Source organism: Gigantopelta aegis, chromosome 14 (genome assembly GCF_016097555.1).
Source record: "Gigantopelta aegis isolate Gae_Host chromosome 14, Gae_host_genome, whole genome shotgun sequence".
Lineage (NCBI taxonomy): Eukaryota > Metazoa > Mollusca > Gastropoda > Neomphalida > Peltospiridae > Gigantopelta > Gigantopelta aegis.
The window spans coordinates 36998431-37019777 of NC_054712.1; the positions used below are offsets into that span (position 1 = coordinate 36998431).

General features: G+C 38.2%; 1 long non-coding RNA gene and 2 other non-coding genes across 3 annotated transcripts; 2 read left to right on the forward strand and 1 right to left on the reverse strand.

Moving 5' to 3' along the window:
• Positions 1 to 15: 15 nt before the first annotated feature.
• On the forward strand, positions 16 to 19773 carry LOC121388024. The gene is made up of 3 exons (XR_005959923.1): positions 16 to 38; positions 11339 to 11395; positions 19230 to 19773. It is a non-coding gene; the product is annotated as an uncharacterized LOC121388024 (long non-coding RNA).
• Positions 13565 to 13636, reverse strand: Trnaq-uug. The gene has a single exon. It is a non-coding gene; the product is annotated as a tRNA-Gln (tRNA).
• Trnaq-cug lies at positions 18240 to 18311 on the forward strand. Its single transcript has one exon. It is a non-coding gene; the product is annotated as a tRNA-Gln (tRNA).
• Positions 19774 to 21347: the final 1574 nt, after the last annotated feature.

The window sequence follows — 21347 nt, forward strand, 5'->3', positions numbered from 1 at the left end:
ATAACGTCTTGGTAACCGATAGGAAGTTTTGAATCTAGGTACGGTAAGTGCAAATAAACTATATAGTCGGTTTAGTGCTCGCTTAAGGTGCTTGCTTCGCAGGATCGAACCGCCTCGGTGGATCCATTCAGCTGATTGAGTTTATCCCGTTACAACCAGTGCACCACAACTGAATAAAGGCCGTGGCATGTGCTTTCCTGTCTCTGGGGAAGTGCATATAAAAGATCCCTTGCTGCATTAAGAAAAATTTAGCGGAATTCCTCTGATGACTCTAGTGGTATCGTTAAACAAAACAAACTTTAGTTTTATTGAAACGGTGGTTAATATGTCTATCGTTTTACTCGTGGGCTGCCCTCGAAAGTATTTTTCATGAGGAATTCGTTGGGTTTTTTTAAATTTCTTCCACTTGGCTATTTCTCGCTCCAGCCAGTGCTCCACGACTGGTACATCAAAGGCCGTGGTATGTGCTATCCTATCTATGGGATGGTGCATATAAAAGATCCCTTGCTGCTAATCGAAAAGAGTAGCCCATGAAGCGTATCGGGTTTCCTAGATCTAAGACTATATGTCAAAATTACCAAATATTTGGCATCCAATAGCCGATGATTAATAAATTAATGTGCTCCAGTGGTGTCGTTAAACTAAACAAACTTTAACTTTTTAATATAAAGTTTCTGTTTGTTATTAAACAAATATTCATTTTCAGTTTTCAATCGTGATAATATGTAACTGAACTCGTATAAACTGAACTAGTCTAAAGCTTCATTAGTACTCTGTACCAACCAAGAATCAATATTTTATTCTTTGAAATGACAGATTTTGATGAAATAAACCTACTTTGTAATTTTATATTTCTTTCATTATTGACTTTTATGTATAGCGACATATATGTGCATCGCATTAATGTCGCTTAAATCAATAAAAACATCGTAAAAAAAAAACTAATTAACGTATCCTTTGGTACTTAATACCTTATTTTTCCTGGTATACGGGATTTTGCAGGAATTTAAAAAACAAACAACAGTAATAATTCACTATGTTATACTATATTTTTTTACTAATTAAAAAGAAAGAAAACAAAGGTTTGTTATGTTTAACGACACTACTAGAGCACATTGATTTATTAATAATTGGCTACTGGATGTCAAACATTTGGTAATTTTGAAATATAGTCTTAGAGAGGAAACCCGCTACATTGTTTTCCATTAGTAGCAAAGGATCTTTTATATGAACCATCTCTCAGGCAGGATAGCACATACCACGGCCATATACCAGTAACGGTGCACTGGCTAGAACGAGAAATAGCCCAATAGGCCCACCGACGGGGATCGATCCCAAGCCAACCGCGCATCAAGTAAGCGCTTTACCACTGAGCTACCTCCCGTCCGTAAATAAAAATAAAAATAAAAAACGAAAAAAAAAAAAACATCCCAAAAACAAACACACTGCCCCACTTGCTGAAAAATATGTTTTACTGATACAAAACACAACAGTAAAAGATGCAGTCACTCTTATCAGTATTCAAACTTTTTTTTTTTTTTTTTTTTTTAAACCAGTAAAAAAACTGAGTATTAAATTTTATAAAATCATACATACATACATAATCAGAGGTTCAAACATTTTCGAAAAAATTACTTGCCACAGGGTAAGTGCCAATCAGATATTCACTTGCCCCATATATGTTTCCACTTACCCATACTTCTTAAGGTAACCAATTCTGCTATGGTACTTAATTTAATACAGTGCTCAATAATGTAATAATCTTGAAAGTAATTGGTTTAATTGCACAAATAAGGAATTTTACCAATAGGTTATAACACTTACCCAGGAAGTAATATCCACTGTCTTGTCTACTTTATACTTTATTTTTAAATAGAAAGAAAGAAATGTTTGATTTAACGACGCTCTCAACACATTTTATTTAAGATTATATGGCGTCAGACATATGGTTAAGGACCACACAGATTTTGAGAGGAAACCCGCTGTCGCCACTACATGGGCTACTCTTTCCGATTAGCAGCAAGGGATCTTTTATTTGCGCTTCCCACAGGCAGGATAGCACAAACCATGGCCTTTGTTGAACCAGTTATGGATCACTGGTTGGTGCAAGTGGTTTACACCTACCCACTGAGCCTTGCGGAGCACTCACTCAGGGTTTGGAGTCGGTATCTGGATTAAAAATCCCATGCCTCGACTGGGATCCGAACCCAGTACCTACCAGCCTGTAGACCGATGGCTTAACCACGACGCCACCGAAGTCGGTCTATTTTTAAACAGTGTCCATTTGTTGATTTAAACTTTGTTATTTGTTTGGTAGTGTCCACTTGTTCATCTAAATATAATTATTGTGTCGATGTATGTCTTAGTGGCCACTTGTTACATGGCCGTTGATGTGGTGAGATCCCTTTCAACTTATGAGCCATTCTTTTATGTCTAGCATTGGTTCAAACATGTTTAATGATTCTGGCCCATTTGACATTATTGTGAGCGTATTATTTAACATTCTCTGCCTCAAAACACTTCTCTGGGATGTTTTTACCCTGTCTCTCGCAAACAGCCGTGGCTGGTCTCAAAGTAAACATGAGCTCTATAATGCCCGGTGTAAAAGGAACGCAGGTCCGTAGGTTCCTAGGAACAGTAGTCCTATCGGACCTCCATAGCTTAGGAACCATAGTCCTACCCGGACTTTCATACCTGATTTATTTTTAAGTTGTTTTTATCCTAGGACTTGTATTCCTACCGGACTTAAATTCCTTCTACAGCAGTAACAGAAATACAAGTCCGGCAAATTAGATGTCCGTTTGTTATACTCTGCAATTTGCACGAGCTGCCAGAAAGACACGAGAAAAAAAGTAAGGTCTTGGCAGCCTTCCCTTGTAGTGTAATGGATAAGTGTACGAGTCTCTTGAGATTATTGTGAGTTCAAATCTCTATGTCAAAATATTATTTTTAAGTTTGAGTATCAACTTAATTATTTTTTTACGTCATAGATTTGTGGATCAGATACGTGAGTGAATTTTTGTAATCGTCTTACATTTTTGTCAGCATATTGAAGTCGGACGAATATCTTGCTTTTTTCAAAAGTATATAATGCAACTACAGATATAAAGTAGGCTATGTGTTCATGTGTTCAACACGCAGAAATATATATCTAAAAAACAATATGTAGCCCAAAATTGTTTTCTATCTATATATATATATATATATATATATATATATATATATATATATATATATATATATATATATATATATAAATGGTAACTAAAAGTTTAACATTTGGCGAACAGCAAAAGACAATTTCTGTATATACCAACATAATTTTTAATAATATGTTTTATAAGTTTATATTTTGACGGTAAATCACAATCTGATTATTTGTTATTTTCTTAATCTTTGTCCGATCGGACTTCCATTCCTCAGAATTCTAGTCTGTTGGACTTGTATTCCTAGGAATTTAAGTCTGTGGGACGTGGATTCCGAGGAATGTAAGTCCGTGGGACGTTTATTCCTGGTACTCCTGGTCCACAGGACTTTCAATCCTAGTATTCCTAGTCCTCTGGAATTTATTTCCGATATTTTGCTTATTACATATATATATAATTCGTGAAAATCCCTGAAATAAAACTTTGAATCCTGTACTTAGTTCTAGTAGTTAGTACTAATAACTAGTACTATAATGACCAGTTAGGACCTACTACAATATAAAAATTACAGGAATAATAAGCAAGAAAAATTACCTTTTACTGATGAACAATTAAAAATAGCATCAAAACACTTGAAATTAATTATCACTGACTGTCTTATGGCAGTTTTGACCATCATAAGCATAAGAGACAAGTTGGGGAAAGGGTCTCTGTATTGTTATGCCTGGCGTCTGGCCGTAAGGAACATCATAAGCGTTCGAGACTGGGTGGAGGTGGGGTCCCGGGGTGCTGGGGGGCCAATGGGCACTTTCGGACAAAATGAGCTGGCCTGAAATCTTCACCATGTATTTCCATCATTCTACTCACAATATTAGTTGTAATCCATGTACAAATGCAGACTGATTTGTTTGGAATCCTATCTAGCGTCTTGGTAGTAATGCGAATATAAATATACTTTGTGTTCCAGATTCGGACATTTTCGTTTCATTCGGGCAATAAAAATCAGCCTTCCCCCAGCCCAACCCTACTCCCAAAAAGGGAGCCTGAATTCCTATTGTGACCAAAACTGTTAGGTGTAAAAGTGTCATGAATAGTTAGTCTGTTTAAAAATATCGTTGTAAATTGAGTGTGCATATTATTGATAGTATGATAATTGTTCAGGGGTTACTGTTTTGTCTTAATCAGTGTAGTGGCCCATTGAGCTTCTAAAACCCACTATTTCTATTCATTGATAAACCTTAATGATAACCATTTAACATAATTTGTTATCGATGGTATGGTTGGTTGGGACTAAGATATCATAGAGCCCAGCGTTTTTATGTCATATGTTAGACCAAATTAATTTTTGAAAATGAGTAAAATTGACAAAGCAGGCACATGTTCAGTAAATTATGCAGGGGGGAGGTCTAGACTGTGGCAGGTAGAAATTTGTTTTGAAGAGGGGTGTTTAGACCACGCCACCCCACCTCACACCCAACGTACACGCGCCTGCAACATCACAGACAAAAAGGCACAAACTTAAAAATTATATAAGATAATTTATATAACGCAAATATAAAAATTTTATAGTTGAATTATTATTATTATTATTATTATTATTATTATTATTATTATCAAATACCAGTATATAATGTCTAACAGATAATTGTGTTGGTATATTAGCAAGTTATACTTATCTGCGAGTTGACTAATACATGCTTCGAATTGTGGAAAATCTTTTCGAGTTACTTTTAAATGTTTAAACATTTATTAGTTGGAACAACACGCAGTGAATAAATACCGTAGTTTTGCTCGTGTAATAAGGTCAACAAAATGTGTACATACTCTTGCAAATGATATAAATGGAAAATATTGGAATAAATAGAAAATATTTAAATAAGGAGAGGCGCCAGTATCCCAAGTTAATTAAATAAACCAGACAGGAAACTGCTTTTCATTTTGTTTACATTTATATTTTTTTTTTTTTATATGTACCACCGGACTTAAATTTTGATTGTCCAGGAATGCAAGTCCGACCCGGACTTAATATCCTGGCAGTCAGACCAGTATTCCTAAGGAACGTAAAGCCTAGGACTTGCATTCATGGGTATATTAGACCTAGGACCTGCATTCCTAGGAGACTAAGTCCGGCCAGACAACTATTCCTACGGACTTGCATTCCGTTTACACCGGCGCAAACGAGCGTTTTTTAACGCATGCTTCTTGCGTTAAAAAACGCATCCGTACGAACGCAGTAAAAACGCATCGTGTGCGACCCTTTCTGCGTTGCGTTTTTTAGCGCTGCGTCGATTTTTTAAATATCAAACATGTTTGATTTTAAACGCACAAACGCATCCGTCTCCTGCCGCATCCGTCTAAAAACGCACGTGTGCCCCTACTTGCGTCTGCGTTGCGTTCACATTTTTATATTGACCAATCATCTGTCTATTCAGTAACATGCCTTTCGAAATGACCTCTCCAACTGACAGTTTAACAATTAACAATTATTGTTTTCAGTAATGAATAGAACTGTGAAAACAGACCCGACCATTAAAAATGACTAACATGTAAATGTTTCAACACAAACATGTGTAATTAATGACATTCTAATAGATGAAATTAAAAAATATAAATTATTGCATTCATTGTACTATGCGTAATAATAATAATTAAAACAAACAATTGTGAAATAAGAAAGATTTATATCGTAATAGTATAGTGTACATAATGTTTTAAATAAAGTTTATTATATTTTAAAATGTATTAATAAATTACATTTAATCTTTGTTATTTTTCCTAGAGTAAAGTATAAATAAATTAATTAATAAAAGAAATCGTCAGTGGATCGCAAGAAACGCATCGCAGGTAGGCGCACACGAGACGCATCCGTCTGCGTCGAGTCTGCGTTTTTTAACGCAGACGCATGCGTTAAAAAACGCTCGTCTGCGCCGGGCAATACTCTGCAAATGTTCTAAATAGTGCAGGCTTGGTATGCGTCGATTGCATTCATGTATTTTTTATTTATTGATCATAATTTATTTGTTAAAAACTATTAATACGGTCAAATAAAAAAAAGAGTTGGTGATCGTCCTTTTGATCATACAAATCAGGGTGGGGGGGGGAGAGGTTTTTATTAAACAAAAATTCTGTGAAAAACTTAATAAAACCCTGGATACCATTTTGTTTGCGGGAGTAGCAGCCAACAGCGCATGCGCCTGGATGTTGTCGGTTTCTTCACTGGCCGCCAGATGGACCTGGTGATGGTTTAACCCTTCACGGTGGTTACTAAAGTCGACGCATTTTTAACAGTTTTTAACAAAATAAAAAAATATAAAAATATTCAGGGGCGGGCGCATTTCTCAGGTACGGGCGGGGACGTTCACCAACTCTTTCTTTTTTATTTGGCCTAAAGCAAAACATAAGAAGAATATATTCATGTATGCTTAGATTATAACGGAGGGCTAATGCAATCTAATTTCACCTTACCCATCCATTTTACACGAACGTAGATTTACATTTGCAAAGTACTGAAAACAGGGCCATACTCTCCGGAGAATCTCACTTTGTAGCATACACATCTTAGGCTTTAATTTGTACAGTATTTCGTTTGTTTATAAAACGTAGTCCCCCCACCCACCCCCCCCCTACCCCCCCCCACCCCGGATTTTGATCAGGGTACGGCCCTAAAAAAACATTAAGTATGTTCTGCTACAAGGTTTATTATATCTAAACTAAAATATCTTGCAAGTTTTATAACAATACAGTTATATTTTTGCTTTGTTCAAGTGAACTCAGAAATTATAAACTTGCTTTTGCAAAGAGCAGATTCCGGAACCGCGTTAACGTCTAGCCTAATTTAATTTGAATATGACAATTTTAAACTGTATACCACCTCATATACCATTTTTGCAAGAAATAATAATTTTGATTGCACAAACAAGGCATGTATACTTTATTTTTATATAAGCTGTAACGCGTATAATTGGACGCTACTTCCAAGTTTGAAGATCATCGAACCGATTACTTGTACGAATTCAGTCGAACGTTCAGTGGCGGAAATTACCGATCTTAGTCGATAGTAAAAGGGGAATAACTCTAAAATTGTTATCAAACTTTTCAACACATTGTTTTCCGTGTTGGTGTGTTAACGCATTGGCAAGAGTTCCGATCGTTCCAGCATTTAGGGTTAGGGTTAGTTCTCATAGAGCTATGTAAATGCTCGGACGTTCGGAACTTTTTCCAAAGGTTTTACCGAGACTTGTAACAAATTTAAAAACAACTATTAGACGTTACATTAGTCACTAGTCATCGGGCATATGCAGTTAACATAATTACTTGCCCGGCATGAAAATTCCACCTGGCACGGGCGTCGGGCGATGGAATTTTTGATCCCCTGACAAATATACATAATATCTGTGCGGTCCTTAACCATATGTCTGACGCTATATAACCGTAAATAAAATGTGTTGAGTGCGTCGTTATATAAAACTTTTTTTTTCTTCTCTGCCTCTACCCCCTCTCTCTCTGGCTTTCTCTCCCTCCCTCCACTCTCCCTCCCCCTCTCTCTTTCCCTCTCTCCCTCCCCTCTCCCTCCCTCCCTCCCCTGCTCGTGTTTATGTGATTACTTGCTAACTAAAATGAGAATGTTTCTAGAAGTGTTTGCTCTAGTCGTGATAACATGTAAACTGATATTTACAGACATCACCTGGAAAGAAAAATAACCGTGACGTCACTAATTAGTTTTAGGTGCAGCCACTGAATCAATATTTGTCTTTCACAGGTTTACTAGATAAATTATATACATGTACACGCTTTGTAATTATTTATTTTTTATGTTGATCACAGAGTGTTAGTGCCGCGAAAATCGATACGCGTCGATAAACTAATTATCATAAAGATTTTTACCACATAATTATCATTAATATTTTCATGGCAATGTTCAAATTTAGGGGGCGGGGCCAATTCTCGTTCCGGCCAGTGCACCACAACTGGTATATCAAAGGCAGTTGTATATACTACCCTGTCTTTGGAATGGTGCTTATAAAAGATCCCTTGCTGCTAACCGGAAAGAGTAGCCCACGAAGTGGCGACAGCGGGTTTCCTCTCTCAATATCTGTGTGGTCCTTAACCATATGTCTGACGCCATATAACCGTAAATAAAATGTGTTGAGTGCGTCGTCAAATAAAACACTTCTTTCTTTCTTCTTTTTTTAAATTTATATTAGGCAGGACGCTAAGGCTGGTTTCTTTAAATCAAGATGAATACCTCTGCTATGCCCCACCCAAGTTGACAATATTATAAAGAATGAATAAGTTTTTTTTTGTTTAACGACACCACTAGAGCACATTGATTCATTTGGTAACTTTGACGTGTAGTCTTAGAGAGGAAAACCGCTACAGTTTAGACTCCACTGCATAAATGTCTGCACACGCGCCTGATTTTAGCTGTAAGAAATGAAACATCTTTCAAATAATGAGACTTTGTATTCAAGGGAAGTAACTCCGTTTGACAAAACCTGATATTAAACCTGAAGCAACTTGGCATGGTGGAAAGTATATTTAATGTAGTCAGGCGCGGATCCAGGATTTTTAAATAGGGGGGCATGCTCCCCCGCGAAATTTTTAAATAAGTGCATTTTTGTGTAATTCCACTCTAGTGTATGCTATAGTTAAAAAAAAAATAACTTGACCCCAAAAATAGGGGGGGGGGGGGTGGGGGCCGGGCCCCTTGGGCCCCCCACTAAATCCGCGCCTTATTTTGGCTGCTTAAAGCACATTGATGTCCACTGCATCTCTTAATATTTTCATTAATTAGGCATCAGACCCCCCCCCCCCCCCCCCCCATAAAAAAAGGAAGTTGATTGAGCAAAAAACGTCATTAAATGTGAAATCATTTGTACTGGGTATATGCAGTGGCGTAGCGTGGATGGGGCCACCGGGCGGAAACCCCGGGCGCAACATTCTATATTGGTGGAAGGGACTCGGGGAGTGCTGACGGTCCACTGGTTAGGGGGTGCAAAACTTGCCTTGCCCTGGGAGCTGGCAACCCACGCTACGCCACTGGGTATATGATATTTATCTTTCATATATTCAGTTCGTATCCATGTGTATGTTCAATTAATATTCATGTTTGTGTAGCTATAACATTTTACTGAGGTTAAAGAAAAAAAAAAAATCATTAAAATTTAAAACTGTATCTTTTCCTGTACCTGTTGCGGAAATCCATGTTTGAACACGTTAATCTCGTTTAAAACACACGACCGGTATCTTGGTTTCTACAACTTTAAGAACGTTGTTATGGGTCGTTCTTATGACGTCTGGGCCCGTGCTTATAACACTTTTAGAGTCCAGACTCAATGTCTAATGACGTCACACCCATACAATTTGTATGGCATTGTCATGACATTAGTGTCTCAGACTCTATTAGAGTCTCGAGTCTTGACTGTAAAAGTTTTATAAGCATCAAGATCCGTGCTTATAAAACTTTTAGAGTCGAGACTCGATCTCTAATGACGTCACATGCATACAATTTGTATGGCGTTGTCATGACATTAGTGTATCAGACTCTATTAGAGTCTGGAGTCTAGACTTTAAACGTTTTATAAGCATCAGGTTTGATATAGCTGGTAATGCTAGGTACAGACAATCAACTGTCACAACGAAGTTAGCCAACTAAGTCCCAACTTAGACGGGTGCGCTCAGATTAACAACTAATCGGTCGTAGGAGTTGTACACAGACGAGAAAAGAACGGTAAGAGCGCTCAGACTTGCAACTGGACAGTCGTAGAAGTCGTGAGATCGGTGAGTTGGCCAACTCTGTCGTGACAGTTGGTAGTCTGATACCAGCATAACGGAGACATCCTGTTAAAAGTAATTGATAACGATTGACAAAACCACATACTAGCACCAGAGAGAAACAATCGGTATAGTGACGTCATTTAAGTGACAAGGAAAGCCCAGTGGTGAATTGGCGTATAACTCTATGGTCTATCGATCCGTTGGTGGAGGGCTATTTTTCTAGAATGGTTTACAAAATACTACTAGCCATCGGACCTTGCTGTGATTAAAGACGTGTAACTAGCGAAGATAAAAAATGTTGAGTGCGTCGTTAAAAAAAATTCTCTCTCTCTCCTCTCTCTCTCTCGTCTCTCTGCTTTACTTTAAGTTAATATAATTTTACTAATTAATAGTATCTATAATCGGATATGTAAAAACCTACAGAAGGATTCATAGAGCTTTAAGTTAAAAACACTTAACATTGGGGGTTGGGGTGAGGACAGGATATTCATAGGCTTACAAATAGACTTAACTGCAACATTTGACTTCTGGGTTTTTTTTCAGTAGCCGTTGGGCATGGCAATATTAGTCATTTACTAGCCCAACATTGAATATCACTAGTCATAGGAGTGGGGCTATCATAATCTAGAAGCCCTGATATTCCAAAAACTTTCACCGTAGCGCTGTGAGTACCACTCTAATAATGACCTGTCGTGCTTATATCCAATTAAGGTTGAAGCACGCTGTCTTGGGCACACACTTCAGCTATATGGGCTGTCTGTCCAGGACAGTGGGTTAGTTGTTAGTTGTTTGTGAGAGAGAAGAGTGTGTAGTGGTCTTACACCTACCCATTGAGTCGTTGAGCCGGTACCGATCTGCGAACCCTGAACCCTGTACCTACCAGCCTTATCTCTGATGATTTAACCACGACACCACTGAGGCAGGTTTTAAAGACACCGTTCTAAGTTTGTGCTATTACCAAATAAAAAAAGAAGAGAGAAAAGAGAAAAAAGAAGAGAAAAGAACAGAGCCTTTTCGATCAATAAAATGATATATGAAATGCATTCCCTCGTTTAGAGTATTACCAGTGTTTGTATGTACAACGTGTTTCTGATTGGCTGAATGTTTCTAGAAGACGAGGCGCGATTTACCCCTCCCAATAATTACGTACGTACGTAAACAATATTATATATTAAAAAAAACAGTAACAGAGGTTTAGCTACTACAAACAGTAGAGGACGATACCAAATACGATGAACAATATACAGAACAAATTCTAGACAACATTTTTTTTAAATTGAATGTGCAATTTCAGGAGTTTAAAACAGATCTGTTAATCAGAATCGTTTTACAATGACAGCAAACTGAGGACATTGTTTTGTTGTGTTTTATTTTATTACAGTCCATCCATCAGTTGTATTAATTTTACATTCCAGTTCTTTCAAACACATAGGACGAGAAGTTTTTCTCAGCTGGTGTCCGATAGTGACGAGGTAAGTGTTGCAGATGTTGTTTTTTATCTCTGTAGTAGTGTGTATTGTTTTAAATGGTATATTTTCAATGCAGTTTTCTTCCGTGATTTCCACCATTCCGCATTGTATTATACTATTAAAGGTTACTATTTCAAAGTAGCACGTGCCACATTTGTCTCAACCGGAGGGGAGGGACGTAACCAGATGCTAAAGCGCTCGTTTGATGCGCAATCGGTCTTGGATCGATCCCTGTCCGTGGGCCAATTGGGCTATTTCTCGTTCCAGCCAGTGCACCACGAATGGTATAACAAAGGTCGTGATATGTGCTATCCTATTTGTGGGATGATACATATAAAATATCCCTTACTACTAACGGAAAAAATTGCGGGTTTCCTCTCTAATATTATATGTCAAAATTAACAAATGTTTGACACGCAATTAATAAATCATGTGCTCTAGTGGTGTCGTTAAACAAAATAAACTTTATTTATTTGTCTCAACCGAGCACGCCCAATTCCGTCTGTCATACATTGAAGATTTTCCTGTAAAATATCTTTAATATAGTAAATTAAATTATTCAGTTGTAATTCTTTATAGATATAATAGTTGAACGTAATGGGACGAATTTACAAAGCCTGTTTTAAGGCCCTTGCACACCAGACGCGATTTTCGAAGCGAATTTCGCAACTATTTTCGCCGGGGTATAGAAAAGAGACACTCACGTAGAGGCGTGCACACCACACGCGATTGTCGCCACGATTTACGCCACGATTTTTGGAAATAGGAAGTGATCCTATTTTTGCGTAATGATAATCGCTGGAGAAATCGCGTGCTATATATTGAAGAACCGGTAAAATATCACTTCCCTCCATGCTGGACGAGAGTGAAATGGCGAATACCTGTACATGCATTCCCCAAATAAACTCAGTTTGGCCACATGGACTAAATGAAAATCATCCCAGTGGCTTTGAGTAGCTCCTGACTCTCCCTTTGTTATTTTAATCAGTCCCTTTCATTGCCACTTTACCTGATTAATTCCCTTTGTTTATTTAGCTTGTGTTATATTTTGTTCACTTATATCCAGTCTGTTTTTAACTTCATTCCATTTGTGTTTTATTCCCCTGAGGAAGTTTAAAGATTTTAAACGAAACGTTGGGATTTTTAGATAGTTTTAAAGACAATTTTATTATACATCTTATACCAAATAAACTTCGTTAGAGTTCGAGCATGTATTCGTGAAATCGCACCGAAAAACGCGACGAAAATCGCGATCGGTGTGTAAGCACCGACACACGGGCAACACAGCGAAAATCGCGGCAATGAAACGCTCGCGTCTGGTGTGCAACGGCCTTTATGCGGTGATTTTCAACTCATGAAGCACACGATGAGCTATATGCGGCAGCGTGCGCCGCATAAAGCGCACGTCATCATTATGCCACTTTGAGACAGCATCTTTAATGATATCTCTGCATTATAATCAGTGCTAGAATACAGAAGGTCCCAAAAGATAGTGTGGTAGGCACGGGTTTAGCAACGACCTTGCATCATGGGTGAAAACAGAACTGTGGGAATTTAATACACAACATAATGTGTATTGTTAGACCCGATTTAGCCCCCCAAAAAAAAAAAAAAAAAAAAAATATGTTTTATTTAACGACGCACTCAACACATTTTATTTACGGTTATATGGCGTCAGACATATGGTTAAGGACCACACAGATTTTGAGAGGAAACCCGCTGTCGCCACATAGGCTACTCTGGATTAAAACCCCCATGCCTCGACTGGGATCCGAACCCAGTACCTACCAGCCTGTAGATGGCTAACCACGACGCCACCGAGGCCGGTACCCGATTTAGCACCAACTTTGCATTTAAGGCAATAACATAATTGAGCAAATGTAATACCCGACACAATGTGTATTGTTATGAGCATTACGGAAAATATTCCGATACATATCACATATCAGCTACCCGTGCTCTGTTGTCCAGAACAGTGGGTTAGTGGTTAGTTGTTATTGGTTAGTGAGATACAATCGGTGCACAATATCGACTTTATAATATTTTGTATACAGGTTTTGAAACAACATGGTCTTTGCTTTACTAGTTATGAAAACTGGCTGAAACAATTTCTGCCAATTAAAAAAAAGAATCATTAATATAATATTATGCTAAAATTTACCAAAAAAATGTAGGTTCCACCGAGACTTGAACTCGGATCGCTGGATTCAAAGTCCAAAGTGCTAACCATTACACCATGGAACCTATACAAACCAAAATATTAATCAACTCTACATGAACATAAATATTAAACAGTGTATATAGACGTGAGTATATATAGCCTTGAGCAACCGGACTCAGTGGTATTATAATGCGATCTGACTTAAAGGGGTGATGAAGTCAAATACGAGCCGTATGTGTTGGAAAGATGCAACACATACTAACAGTTTTAGAAATGAAAAAATCGTAATTTTTTAATTGATAATAAAAAAATGGATTATTCCTGCTAACTGGGGACAACCATTTTGAGCTCTTTTTTTTTTTCGCGTCCGGTACTCTAGCTTGGAACGAAGTGACGTCAACTCCTGCCAACTCCTATATCCACAGTGTAAACAAATGCAGTAATTTACGATCAACATGACTTGTAAAACAACATAAATGTCTTGATAATATAATATTTATCTAAATATATTTCAATTTGCATTAACAGAACGGAATGGAGTTATAGTATTATTTTCTCTTTAAAAAAATCCTAAGAAAAAACGCATATTATTAGGTCTATAGTACTGGTACGTTGGATGTAAAACGACCACCCACAATAACTAGTTATAGATAGATAGATAACAATTTAACGTGTCCATATACCACTAGGGTTTCGAACAAGCCCATCCAGAGTCCGACCTCCGATAAGATCGGTGGCCTGACTCGGGATGAGGGGAGGATAGAGTTGAAAATGGGCAGAATTTTGAAGATAGCTATTAGTAAAAAAGTTAATAGAATAAAAAAAAAAAATTAAATAAAAAGTTACAAGCCAAAAATAAAAAGAATTGACTGCTCGGCCGAATATTTATATAATTTGGAGCATTTTAGATGGACAGTCCAAAAATAAATAAGAGAAAGAAGAGAGGATCGGACTATTTAATAATATTAAAAAAAGAGAATAATTTCGACATATAATTTTGAACGGTCTAAAAGTTTAAAGTCCAATCTAAATGGTCCGGGCCGGGGGGGGGGGGGGGGGGGCGTGTGAGTTTAAGGTGGGCGGAATTTGGAATACGAATTTAGTAGTTGGGTCAAAGACCTAAAGCCAAAATGAGCTCATTCATACAACTCATGTCTGGACAAAATTTTAAGTCCAAAGAACAAAATTAGACTGCTCGAGCGAAAGGCTTTTAAGGCTGATTTGAGCAATTTAGACGGGCTGCCAAAATAAAGTGCGTCGGACTGTTTACAAAAAAATAAATAAATAATAATAATAATTAAAGTCCAACTGAGCCCTTGGAACGGTTGGCGACTACGGGGACGAGATGAAGTGCTTGGCGTTGAACTGTGGCACCAGTTTCCTCCAACGGTGGGATAGCAAGGTCTTAGCTAGCTCGACGTAATGGGCGCCGGCGATGATCTTCAGTACTCTGTGGATGGTGTAGTTGTCCATGTCTTCGAAGAGTATTCCCTGTCTGTAGAGATCATCTCGGCGCGACGTCACCACAAGTCCAAACTTCCCGTCTCGTAGTTCCATGGCGTGGATGGCAGACTCAACTCCGTCAGGAAACTTCTTAAAGTTGCCCTCAAGAATGCCTCCTGGCAGTGAGCTGGTGTCCGAGGTGTCCCCGACCAAGTATCGAGCGTACTGGCCCTTGATCTTGGAGATGGCTAGGCTCCAGGCGGCGTCCCTGCCCCGGGCGGTCGCGGAAGGCCGGGCTTTGGCTGGCTGGTCACTACTCGGTGGGGTGACGGCCTTCCGCTTCGCAGCAGCGCCATCCATAGGGGTCTTGGCGGAGCCCCCCGGGGGTGGGGGACTCGACGTCGACCGCCTCGAAGGGGTTGGAACGGGAGACGCACGCCGTGGAGTTTCGCAGATCGCTGTGTCCAACTGCAGCGTCGACTGGTCCACTGGCTCAGTCTGTTCAGAGGTATCTGCGTCGGCTGGCACTGGTTGGTCGGGTCCCGGGGGTGGGGGCGGCGACAAAGACAGGACCGCCGCCAGTTTAGGTCCCCCCTGAGCCGTCCCTGGTGCAGGTTTCCTCTTCCTCCTTCCTCTTCCCTTCCTCTTCGTCGTGTTTGTTACCGCGTCGCCATACATCAAAGTCACGGTTGCCCGTGAGCCAATGTAAGCGACGCGGTACTCTAACAAAGAGCCGTAGCTTGCAATAAGTCCCCCCAGGTGGGGGGTGGGGGTGGGGGGTGGGGGCAACCCGAGAGAGCAGAGCGATACGTCTTTCCTCATCGAAGGCATAGCTCGGAGTGCGAACTAGTTATAGGCGGATTCACTGGGATGGAACAAAATGGCTGTGCCCGTTATATGGCCTCAGAATACAGTTATCCGGTAATTTGACCGCGCAAGTAGTCTGCTGTTTGACTGATTATTTCATGGCAGACAGCTATGAAGTGGCAACTGTTTGACTGAAGTGACAGGGGATAGCATGTAGTTTGTAAACATGTGTAACTTGTTGACATTGAAGACTTGTTTGTGGTAATTCCGGCCCATGCAAAAGTAGTGCTTTTTGTTTAAAATGGGTGTACTCTGGCCTGGTTTAGAGGGTGTGTCTGTTTAAACCAATATGATGGGAGAAAGACCTGTACAACAGGGGTTGTCCTTTTCAGGGTATGTGTCCCCCATGCAGGCAAAGGTACATACAAAACTTCACGAGCCTGCTGATATTAATACAAATGGTATAACCACTAAGGCTATATAGGAACATATAGCGAAATTAATTGTGGTCTGAGGCCTGATATAGTTCACACATGCTTGATTCTGATGAAAGTATTATAACCAGAGATGAAATTACACAGATTGATTGTGAATACCACAAGGAATATGAAAACTCATTTATTTATTTTCTAAATATTTTATTAAATTAAAAAACTTTTTTTTTAAATTTATTAAAAATTAAAATTAAAATTTTCAACTTTTAAATTTCAATATCCTCCAAAATAGCATAAAATGACCTCTGATGTTACTACATGTTGTTGCAATATTTTTTAAAAACAGTTTTGAGCTAATAATTTGCTAAAAAAGAGCAAAAGGTGGATTTTGTTGGTCAATATTGAGATTTAAAAAAAAAAATTACATATTGAATTTTAATGAGTTTCTCAATTATTGCAATTGGACAGAAGATCTAAATATAATGAATATATCACTACTAAATATAATTAAACACTTTAAGTAAACAGTATACAGTTTTTAACAAGATTAAGTACTCTAATAATACATTTCACCTACATTTATGTAAATTACACACTTTTCAAAAATGGTCTTATATCCTTAGAAAATCTAATAGTCTAATATTCTATGCTGTCTGAATGTATTTATTGTGTTCAGTAATCAGATGCTGGTACACTTGTCAAGTTTATTGCAGAAAATGCGCCAAAAAAATAAATAGGTTAACATTTGGCTTGTAATACATATGGCAGAATAATCCATTATGCATATTCAGTGATCATTACTACGAACATCCTTCCAATCAAGAAATACTACACTGAAGTATCCAAGACACTGGCACATGATTACACTTGTTAACAGTTATCACTGGAAATTGAAAAATATGGTGCAAGTACCTCTTGATAGGATTTATATCATCATTTTGTGACAAAATCTTAATTTTCAAAGTTGTCGTCAACCAAAAACATATTATGGTGTATACCTAAGTAACATCTGTAGGGCATATTCATATTAATATGCATTTATATGGACTGTTTTGCCTTTTACAAAGTGGCTACATGTCTAATACAGTAAATGAAGTAGATTAAGTAAATACAGCAGGTCAAAATTGAATCTGAGGCCTATCATGTCTAATTTCCCCTGAAATTAGTGTATAAAAATTTGTTGCAAATGGCCCCAATTTTGTGACTTTCACCATCTCTCTGACACATTTCTAATAATGTAATATAATCTGAGGCCTGATATATAATGACCGTCACATATAACCGTTTTATTAATTAAGTATACCAATATAGTTGTTGACATTAAGCAATAATGTGCATTATATATCGTTGAATATGCCTACAAGTCCAAAAGCATTGCGCATGCATCCCTTTAAGGCTGGTGGGTACTGGGTTCGCCTGCCCATCCAGAACGACTTTAACGATTTTAGTCCAGTGGCCCACAAATTATCTGTACCGTCTATATAGCCCTCGGAGTAAGTCGCCAACGGTTGGTACTTCGTTCGCGATCAAATGTTTGTTCGCAACACAAGGTATTCTCGGGCTACGACATTTCTATTACCGTAACAAATAATGAATATTAATATTTACACGAAATAACGTTACAGTGTTACCAGCTACCATAGCGATCTATAATATGAAGGCGACAAGTAGCTCATTGGTAAAGCGCTCGCTTGATGCGCAGTCGGTTTGGGATCGATTCCCGTCGATGTGCCCATTGGACTATTTCTCGTTCCAGCCGGTGCACCACGACTGGCATACCAAAGGCCGTGTTATGTGCTATCCTATCTTTATATAATTGAATGGGAAAATGTAGCGGGTTTCCTCTCTTAGGCTATATGTAAAAACTACCAAATGTTTGACATCCAATAGCCGATGATTAATAATCAAAGTGCTCTAGTGGTGTCGTTAAACATAACACATTTTAACCATAATATCATGTACAGGTACATGATTTAGCATTTTTTTAAAAATGAACAATGTAGGTTCCATGGTGTAATGGTTAGCACTTTGGACTCTGAATCCAGCGATCCGAGTTCAAGTCTCGGTGGAACCTAATTTTCTTCTTTTTTTATATTATAATTACAGCATGTTATGTATTTAAATAAAACTTTGGGGAAAGTTACGGGTCACAAGCTGTAACCCCTAAATATGTTCCACTGATGTTGCACAGTAGCCACATAATATTATATTATATTAAAACAAATGCTGTACGTTATTGAAAGCATATTGGGGGAGGGGTGGGGGAAGCCGCACTATGTATGATGCTATGAAATAGTTTAATTTTTATTTAAAGTTTTGATTGGCTGAGGGACATGACTTCCGTGCCTCCGCCTACGCCACTGGCGTGGATCCAATTGAGGTGTGTGTGTGTGTGTGTGTGTGCGTGTGCGTGTGCGTGTGTGTGTGTGTGTGTGTGATGCTGGAGGTGCTCGTTTCAATTATATTTCGGCATTTTGTGTTAAGTTGGAAAAATGTCCGAATACGTTACCATAAAACCGTGACGTGACGTCAGCAATGCTTTTGACGTTTTAATATGCTTATTGATGTCAAAGCGATACTACGCACATCCGTGTGAATATGATTTAACTTCAGAAATGTGCGAAAACAATCGCTGTTTATAATCATAGGAATGTTTAATGTGTATAAGTATAAATATATGTGCATGGACCTAATACTAACTAATAAAGGAAGGAAGGAAATTTTTTATTCAACGACGCACTCAACACATTTTATTTATGGTCATATGGCGCCTGTCAGGAAAAGTACTCCAATATATATGTTATATGGTGAATATGGAAGAACACCTCTATCTCTGAAAATACATCTAAGAATAATTTGCTTTTGGTCACGACTGTTAACGGCTAAAAGCCTAAAACCATCTGTAAAGGCTTACCAAATAATGTATTATGATTTTATTCAATTCGGTACGCATTATAAATGGATAATTAACATCAGAGATCTATTTTACCAGCTTGGATTGAATAACGTTTGGGACCAGCAGTCATTTAAATCAGTGGAGTGGTTAAAAAGAGTTGTGAAGAGAAGACTGTCTGATCAGTATCTACAAACAATGGAGAAATGACATCTTTACGACCAGCAAAGGAACTACTTATAGAATATTTATAGAGAAATTGGAACTAGAATCATATTTTAACATTCTGGATAAAACAATGTGCACAACATTTTTTCGATTTAGAATTTAAAATCACTTTTTACCAGTTGAAAAGGGGAGGTGGACAACTATTTTATATGAAAATAGAAACTGTACGCTTTGTAATAGCAATATTGTTGGAGATGATTTTCATTATTAGTTATATGCAAAAAATTTAGACAAGAAAGATTAAACTATCTTAACAAATACTATGTAAATAGACCAAATATATACAAATTCCAGCAACTCTTTAGCTCAAAACGTATTAGTGTTCTCAAAACATTGTGTAAGTTTATATCAATTATTAACAAACAATTTTGTGCTTCTTGACTTGCGTGTAATTTTAACTGTTTTTAATATTTAGCTGCTCATCTGTTTGTATTGTGGTATATATGTTTCTGAAATCATCTTGACAATTTGTATGTTTATTATTATTTATGTTCCTCTAGTGCCACCGAATGGGTGCCATGAGAGTAAATAAAGTTCTGTTCTGTTCTGTTCTGTTAAGGACCACACATATATTGAGAGAAACCCGCTGTCGCCACTTCATGGGCTACTCTTTTCGATTAGCAGCAAGGGATCTTTTATATGCAACAGCCCACAGACAAGATAGTACATACCACTGCCTTTGTTACCCCATTTGTAGAGCACTGGCTGGAACGAGAAATAGCCCAAGTAGGAGGTGGGATGAGTAGGCATTGGCTTAGCCAGTATTTTATATGGGGGGGGGGGGGGGGGGCACATTGGGAGGAGAAACCCACACTGTCAATAAGTGGTATTATGTCATGTACTTAAAAATATGTTGTGGAAAAAAGAGGGGTGATTGGCGGGCATTGCCCCTATGCTCCCCTCCCCTCCGGCTACGCCAATACATATTAATAAACAATGCAAGAAATTATCGCTAGGTTAATTCAGTTTAGTTCAATTTGTTGCATCAGTTTAAACATAGGGGCGGGGCATAGCTCAGTGACACAGCGCAGGCCTGATGCGCGATTTATCTAGAATCGATTCCCGTAGGTGGGCTTATTTGGCTATTTATCGTTCCAGCAAGTGCTCCACAACTGGTGTAATAAAGGCCGTGGTATGTACTATCCTGTCTGTGGGATGGTGCATTTAAAAGATCCCTTGCTGTTAATCGAAAAAGAGTAGCTCATGAAGTATATGGAGAGGTCTTGATATAGATATTGCCTGTTGTCCGATCCATAACTTTGGTAATAAATATTGTTTAATTCAAATAAAACATTATTATAGGCGTACGAGCTCCCACTATTGTATGGGGCGCAGGCTTGCTTTTGCCTGAATTAAACAAAAATGTCCGAATCTGGATAACAACATTTATTCATATTAGCATTACAACCAAACAACTATATAGGGTTGCAAACGTATCACTACGCATTTTTACATGGATTACAACTAATTTTGAGGGTATAATGATGGACATAAATGATAAAAAGTTCTCAGGTTAGCACATTTTGCCAGAATATCTGTATAATTTTTGACCGAATTTGAGGTTATGCTTCAGCAGAGTCTTCTGTCTCGTACGCTTATGAACATTCCTTTCTTCCCCCAGTTCCGAGCGGAGTGATCGCTAACTCTGAAGGAACGTAATCAAACAAGAGTAACGCCCCTTCATTGGAGCAAACGTGCACGCTCGTCCAATTTGACTGTCCAACAAAGACATGTGTCGTCTAGTGTGCTTTCTGTGTACACACGTGAAAACATTTTTTTTTCGATCAAATGTTATAACTGAAGTAGATCAATCAACATAGGTGTAATGTATCTCAATTTTGTAGAGGGGGTGGGGGTGGGGGTGGGGTGGGGTGGGGGTGGGAGTGGGGGTGGGCAGGCTGATTTTTGTCCGAATTAAACAAAAGTGCTCGAATCTGGATTGCAACGTTTATTCATATTAACATTACGACCAAACAGCTATATAAGGTT